Source organism: Chrysochloris asiatica, unplaced genomic scaffold (genome assembly GCF_000296735.1).
Source record: "Chrysochloris asiatica unplaced genomic scaffold, ChrAsi1.0 scaffold00037, whole genome shotgun sequence".
NCBI lineage: Eukaryota > Metazoa > Chordata > Mammalia > Afrosoricida > Chrysochloridae > Chrysochloris > Chrysochloris asiatica.
The window spans coordinates 8,183,023-8,191,399 of record NW_006408555.1 but is presented as its reverse complement, the minus strand read 5'-3'; positions in this window follow the sequence as shown (position 1 = coordinate 8,191,399).

Sequence of the window (8,377 nt, the reverse complement as noted above, 5' to 3'; positions counted from 1 at the left end):
TTTCTTCTTCAGTTTTCTTTATTCATTGTCCTGCGTTCGCATGCATATGAGACAAGTGAAAGTATCACAACCTGGATTGTGTGCACTTTACCTTAGTCCTCAAAGTGACATCTTCATTCCTTAAGACTTTGAAGAGACCTTCGGCAACAGATTTACCGAGTGTCATACACTGTTCCATTTCGTGATTACTACTTCCCTGGGTGGTGGTTGTGATTCCAAGTAAAATGAAAGCCTTGACAACTTCAGTCTTTTCTCTACCATGATTATTGGTTCAGTTGTGAAGATTTTGTGTTCTTTATGTTGAGATGTAATCCATATTGAAGACTGTGACCCTTGATGTTTATCTGCAAGTTCCTCAAGTCTTTCTCGCTTTTAGCAAGTAAGGTTGTGTCATCTGCATATCTCAGGTTGCTAATGAGTCTTCCTGTAATACGGAAGCCACTTTCTTCTTCATATAGTCCAGTATCTCAAATGATTTGCTCCACATACAGTATGGTGAGCTAGCACAGCCCTGGCATACACCTTTCCTGATTTTCAACCTCCCAGTCTCCCCTTGTTCTGTTTGAATGACTGCTCCTTGGTCTATTATAGGTTCCGCAGGAACACAATGAAGTGTTCTGGATTTCCCATGCTTTGCAGCGTTATTCACAGTTACAATCCACACAGTCAAATGCCTTTGCATATTCACTAAAACACACTGACGTATCAGAATCCCCATGTTACTGATGAGCAAACTGGGCTCAGAGAGTTCATGTGCTTTGCTCATGTCTTGTCCAGACTTTGAGCAAGCCTGCAGGCTACACTAGGGTCAGTTCATACCAGTGAGTTGAATCTGGGAGACCAGCAGGTATGCAGCAGGATTGGAGGCCAGAAGGCTATAAAGAACATCCAGGGCAGCCTGGTATCCGCCTCTTCCTCCTTCTCTGCTCAATCCCCAGCTCTGAGGGAAACCTACCCCGAGCCCCACCTGGGGAGTTGTCACTGAAGTGTTTTCTCTGTCATCCATCTGTGTGAATGGTTGCCATCATGGTTAATAGTGAGAACAGAAACCTATGTAGCTTTGCCCACCACAGGGAGTACCACCTGGCCCTGGCTGGCCTTCAGGAAACGTTGAGTGAATGGAGACATCACTGGAGGAATTTGCCCGTGCGCCCACCTGACTCGAGGCCTGAGTTCCAGGGGTGCGGACACGTAGAGACACTGCCCCTCCCTGGCCTCTCTGGACGGTCAGGCTCAGCGTCACAGCAGAGTCCGAGGGTGGCAGGCAGGAGGGCAGGATCACCAGCTCCCTCCAGTCAATGCTGAGTAGCTGCCTTTGAACAAAGTTGCTCCACTGAGCCTGGCAATGACCTGAGAACTAGGGGTGGGCAGAGACTGCTACTCCCTGCCCCCCCACACGGGCTGGGAACCCATAACTACACACGTGCGCTGCCTCCCTGTTTGGGGTTTGGGGAAGAAATGGACTATGAATAAAAATATAGTTTCTAAACAGAGTTGGTGACTTAAAAAATGTTTTAAAATTGTTCATGGCTTTGTTGGAAGAAGCTTCTAGGAAAATGACCTCCCCCCACCCCCTCCCCCAGACCCTGTTGGGTTGGGTTTGCACAGTGACTGGCACCTGGGGGACAGTCATAGGCACAGCAGGAGAGGAGACTGGGAGAATAGCAAGTCCTGGGAATATGTCCAAGGCTAACCATGTCCTGGCTCATTCTCTCTTCATGTGGCTGTGATTGTCTGCAGGTGTATGTTCCTGACGGGTACTTTGGGGACCTTGGGGGCTGTACCTCCATCTGTTGTCTCTGGCTACATGTTCCCAACTCCTTACGTTTCTGTATCATTTGCGCTTCACCTCTGTTCACTGACGTTTACTTATCAATCATTTCATTCTTCTTCCTCCTAGGACAGACATGCACAGGGTCCATCCAAGAGTTAGGCTCATAAGCTCAGTTAGCTAAGCTCTACATGCGTATCCTTTATTATCAGGAAGCGAGAACTCAAGAGTCCACAGAATGCCCTGAGCATCTGGCATTCAGTATCAAAAGCCTTGATATTTTGCAGGACTTTTGATCCTCTTATTTCTAGTGTGTTTGTGAGAATAACCACAGATGTGAGTAAAGATGAGACTGAAAGATGTTCTTTCTAGTGTTGTTTATAAGCACAAAAAAATTGAAACAACTTAAATATTCAGTGGTTGCTTTTCATCATTGTTAAATGCCATTGAGTCAGTTCTGACTCACAGCGACCCTGATAAGGTTTCTGAGGAGTCGCTGCTGGGTTTGAACCACCACCTTGCAGTTCAAATGTACTTTGTGGTTCAGTGCGTATCCCACAGCGCCACACCAGGACTATAATAGTAGGGCACTAGTAAATCTACTAAGGAGCTCTGGTAGTGTAGTGGTTACGAATTGGGCTGTGAACCTTAAGGCCAGCAGTTCAAAACTACCAGCTGCTCCGCGGGAGAAAGATGAGGCTTTCTGCTCCCGTAAGGATTTACAGGCTTGGAAACCCTGTACAGGGTCGCTATGGGTCGGAACCAACTCGACGGCACTTAACAACAACAAGTAAATCTACTATATGAGGAAGTCTCAAAAAGTTCATGGAATAAGGAATTGTAAGACAATGGGATTTTTATGAAGCCCTCTTCATACAGCTATTATAAAAATCAAGCTGAAAAAGATGATAGTTTAAAATATGCAGGACATATTGTTAAATGGAAAAAAAGCAAAAATAATATGTGTAGCTTGAATATTAATTTTATTTATAAAAAACACGTATGTACGCTGTGTGTAGATAGAAAACATTATGTCCCTATAAAAATGAAGACACTCATTTTTAAAACATGAAGGCAATTTTGGTTTGTCAGAAAACACCTCACTCTTCTAAGTTCTCACTGTGGTGGCATACCAAGGGAGTAGGGGTCCGGGGGGAGAGGAAGGAGTAGTGTATTACTGAAATTGTTTAAAATGACCAGTATCTGGTGATACTAAAATAGAAGTCTGACTTCTAGTTGGTTTTATTGTAGTCTTAAAATTCTCCACCGGTGATGCCTTCCCAGACTCTGCCTGCCCACCCTTGGGTTGCCAATGCTCCCTCTACGTCCGGTCCTCCCAGATTTCAGTGGAATTTGCTAGCACAAATTAGACAACTTTAAGAACTCCAAAGGCACCTACCACATGACCACTGGAAGTGTAAATTCTTGTCATTGTCTGGCCAGCCCAGAGTCACTATTTTGAAAGAACCCAGGTAATGGCCAAGTTCAACATATACCTCCATTTTCTCTTTCTCTTCCTGCAGAAAAAAGCAGCAGCTGATGAGGTGACCTCAGCAGTTAGCACAGCCTTCCTGCGGGGTGCAGCTGGCACTTGGCTCTTCCACCACAGAGCATCTGTCTCAAGAATGGCCCCAGGGAAAGGTAAAGAACAAGGACCCCATAGGAGCCACCTGGACGTGGAGTCCATGGCTCCAAATTACTGGGGAAGTCATGTGAGTTGGATATGGGCTAAATGTTAGGGGTCCACCATGCAGTCAGCTGTGTTAACAGAATCTGCTCTGGACCAGCTACTGTGCTCAGATACAGGAAAAAACAGACCTGGCCCCTCCACAAAAGGACAAATGCTGTGTGACCCACCTCACCCCACCCTCCCCCTTATAGGAAATATCTAGACTAAGCAAATGCATAGAGACCAAAGTTTATCTGTGGTTACTAAGCTCTGGGGGAAGAGAAAGTGGACAGTTAGTGCTTGAGGGGCACTGAATTCTGTTTGAGATGATGTCAAACTCTGTAAGTGACAATACTGATGCTTGCACAGGATGGTGGGTACAGGTGACATCACTAAACATTGGGTAAAATGGAAAACATTTTGTTAGGTATCGATTTTACCACACATACAAACGAAGGATCGGACCCTTGCCCATAAATCTAGTTGCTGTTGTGAAGTGCTGTCGAGTGAGTTCCGACCCTGTGTAGGGTTTCTGAGGAGCGGCTGGTGGGTTTGAGCTTATTCTACTGCCCCCACACCAGGACTCCATAAACACTAATGGTAACTGCTGCAGAGAGGAGAGCCCTGGGGTTATGAACACATAGACGAGGGAGGCAACAGGTTTAAAATACCAGCCGTAGGGTCAGCCAAATCCTAGACTGGGTCATTAGCCCCGTGACCTTTGGCCAGTTCCTGTGTTGATAGCATCTGACTCCTGGGATTGTTGTGGGGTGGTGGTGGTGGAACATGGAGTCAGTTCTGACTCATAGTGACCATGTAGAGGGATTCCCATGCTGTGTATCTACGGGAGCAGGAAGTTTCATCTTGCTTCCATGGAGCAGCTGGTAGATTTGAACTGCTGACCTTGTGATTAGCAGCCCAACTGGTAACCCACTACACCAAGAGGGCTCCATAGCTGCTGTGTATTTATTTGATGAGATAAACACTGTGTCTGACACAGAGGAAGCATTTTCAGCTGTTATAATTATCAGCAGGAATGTGGGCAAGCTTCCCCAGAGGACTGGATACCAGAAGCATCTTGAAGGAGGAAGAATGAGAGGGTTATTGGGGCAATAAAGGGGAGATTGTGGGCACTGGACACAGAATGATCAGGAGAGTAAGGGCTGTTCTTAGAGTAACTTCTGGTGGGACCTGTTATACAGCCCAGGCTGGTTGGTCTCTTGCTCAAGCCCAGAGGACCTGGCCTAGAATAACACCAGGAGGCTTTATGGGGCTGGAAGATAAGCACTGGACTGCTGCTAATCCTAACTGCAAGGTTGGAGGTTCAAACTCACCAGCCAATCCTCAGAATCCCTATACAGGGTCGCTATGAGTCAGAATCAACTTGACAGCACTTAACAACAATAACGCAAAGGGACCCAACTCCCATGGGCCTGCGGTGGCCTGAGAATATAATCCAAACTCCTTGCCTTGGCACCTGAGGCCTTGTGTGATCTCTGGATTCATCTCCTAACTCCCTTCCCTCTAGCCATTTATTGCCTTAGGGTTCATAACTCCTGCACACCCAGGTAGTTCTTAGTGTTCATTCTTGCATGGCTGACTATCTCATCTTCAGGTCCTCACTTCAATGTCACCTTTTAAGAAACCTTGTCTGACTACAGTTGTTAAACCACTCTCTCTTAGTTGCTATAATCTGCACTCTACTGGCTTTTATCAGAACACTAGTAATAATTACTGATTACTGCTAATGTGTTACCCATTAAACTTCAGGATGAAAGGGGCAACATTTGTTTTATTCACCCTGGTTTCCTCAATACCTAGTACCAAGTCTTGAACATTACGGGTACACTGTTGACTGGATGGATGAATGTCAACAACAAGGAGTTAAAGTTTAGTTGGTAGTTAGTGAAGAACCAATCTGCAACTGCTTTCCAAAAAGCTATAATTTCCCCTCTAAACACTGCTTTAGCTGCATCCTTGTTGTTGTTGTTATGTGCTGTGGAATCGGTTCCAACTCATAACGACCCTGAACAGGGTTTCCGAGGCTGTAAATCTTTACTAAGCTTTGTCTCTCATACTTTTGACATATTGTCAGGAGGGAACACTCGCTGGAGAAGGATGTCATGCTGGGTAAGGTGGAGGGTCAGAGAAAAAGAGGAAGACCCCTAATGAGATGGATTGGCCAGGTGGCATCATTGATGAACTCAAGTGTGGCAGCGGTAGTGAGGTTGGCCCAGGATCGGACCTTGTTTCGTTCTGCTGTGCATAGGGTCGCTATGAGTCGGTTCCGACTCGATGGCACCTGACAACAACAAAATCTTTGTGGGAGCAGAAAGCCTCATCTTTCTCCTGTGGAACAGCTGGTAGTTTAGAACTGCTGACCCTGAGGCTAGCAGCCTGATTCGTAACCACTATGCTACGAGAGCTCCTTTAGCTGCATCCTACAAAATTATATTTTGATTTTCATTCAATTAAATAGGTTATATGTTTATTTTCATTCAGTTCTTAGTATTTTCTAATTTTCCTTGTGATTTCTTTTTTGACATATACAGTTAAAATGTGTTTTTTTTTAGAAGTGTGCTATTTAATTTCTAAGATGTCTAAGGGCTATAGAGGCATCTTAGATAGTTTATTATTGAATTCTAATATAGTTCTGTTATAACTGGGGAACATGCTTTGTGTGATATTGATCTCTTTGGGCCTTCTTTTCCAATGGGAGAAGTCTCATTGAGTCCTATCAGCACCAAGAAGCAAAAACTCAAAAATTAAAACAGGGTACTTGGACGTCTTTTTGTTGGACAACTAAGTGTTTCAAAGAAAATACTCACATATTTTCCCTCAGCATTTGTTCCAGATGGCTCCAGGGGACTGGGAGGAACTGTCAACGTAGGAGGAGTGAGCATTAAACTTTGGTGTGGAAATGTTTTAAGGGAACTAAGGCAGGCATTCATATCATAGGGTAAGAGATCAAAAGCAGGGACGTGATATTGAAGCTGAACACCAAGCTGAAGACACAGTTAAGAAAGAAGCAGCTGTCGATGCAGATAAAACACAAGATTCAGTGTTCTGTTGATGCTCAATGTCCATCAGAGAGGGTGCAGTACCCAGATTTGTGTTGTGTTAGCTGCCATCCAGTTGCCCCCTGTTTCGGTTGTGAACAGACCACTGTGATTTATAGGGCCTCGCTGTCTGATTTCTAGAAATAGAACACCACGCCTTCCTTCCTGGTTATTTTCGTCTGGAAGCTCTGTTGTAACCTGCTCAGCATCATCACAGCACATACACCTCCAATGATAGATGGTGCTAGTGGCTGGAAATCTAGCCCAGGTCAACATGAAAGGTGAAAATGCTATCACTGAACCAGCATTGCCCTCGTCCCTGATTTATAGTGTTTACTCATTTCTGTGGTGTAAATAGTTCCAAGATTTCATGCTACCAGCCTGACCTTGGACTCCTGGTGTAGCGCTATAGGATTTGCAATGGACTGAGAACCACAAGGTTGGCATTCAAACCCACCAGCCGCTCCGTGGAAATCCTATACGGGTTGTTATGAGGCCTTACTGACTCCACCGCATTAAACAACAACAGCCTGACCTCACTGAATGTGGATTTCACTACCGATGGGCACTACTGACTCTAGTCATGCAGGGCTAGACTCCGGCACACCACGGTATGATACTGCCTGGTATCCGCTGTGCTATTGACTCTAGTCACGCAGGGCTAGACTCCGGCATACCACGGTATGATACTGCCTGGTATCCGCTGTGCTAACCTGGGCACATTCTCTTCCCAAGTTTCCTCATCACACAAAGCATGTTCTCCAGGCACAACAGAAGTATATTAGAAATATGGAAGTAAGGAACCCCCACTTGTTATTCTAGATGATGTTGTGTTGACATGCAATGTCTGGAACTATAGCAGCCACCTTGATTCCATGAGTGACAAGCCTATAGACCAAGCCAAAGGTCCAAGCAGAGAGAGAGAGACAGAGCCTGGGACCTCACGGGCATCACTGAGCCACTCACTGAACCATCCCTGGCACACATTACCTCTTAACATTAAGTAGCTAATAGAGCCCTGACCTTAAGGTCACGTAGACTGGGCTTTCTCTTACTGGCAGCCTAATGCACCCTAACTAGTACAAATTCTAACATTTCAAGATTCTGCATCAATGGTTGAATATTTTACAGCACACATCTAGAAACTGGTTACTCTCTGCCCAACAAGTCATTATTCTGAATCCTCCAACGACCATAATGTCCATGATTCTTGGTAGCAGGTTTCACACGCTTGCAGAAACTGCTTGCCTGAGAACAGTGATGTTTCTGATGATCAAGCTCAAGTTGGAGAAGGCATTCCTCACCACTACAGTGACCAGGAAGGTGCCTGTAAGGCAAACATTTAGGAATTATGGGTGTTGTAGTTCATTGCTTACTTGCACTGAGAGCCTTCCCAGGTTGTTTCTCCAGTTCCCGATCCTAGGTCTGAAACTCACGCTGAAGTCACCACCTGTGAGGGTCTGAAGAAAGACCCAGTTTCTGAAACTCCCACCAGACACAGAGAGTCACAAGGGAACAAGACGGGAGGAGAAAGAGAAAGGATTTCAGACTCTAGTAACTGGTTGCTTCCCCAACCTCAGAAGGATAAAGGATGCAGTGGCAATGCTGTTACCTCCCTGACTAGCAAGAAGATACTGAAGGTGCCAGGATGGGACTGACTAAGCTAACTTGCTCTTGGATGACATCCATGTGCTTCCTGGGACACCCCCAACCCTAGATCATGGTTTGCATCTTTTACCTTCAGAACTTCCATCTCTGTGACTGTTTGATGAACCATCACACACACGCTCCAAGCTCAGTGATTAGCACTCAATAAGGTGTTGTTGAAAATATGAACAACTGCTCACCACTGCCAACTGGTAAGTGTATTGTGTTGTT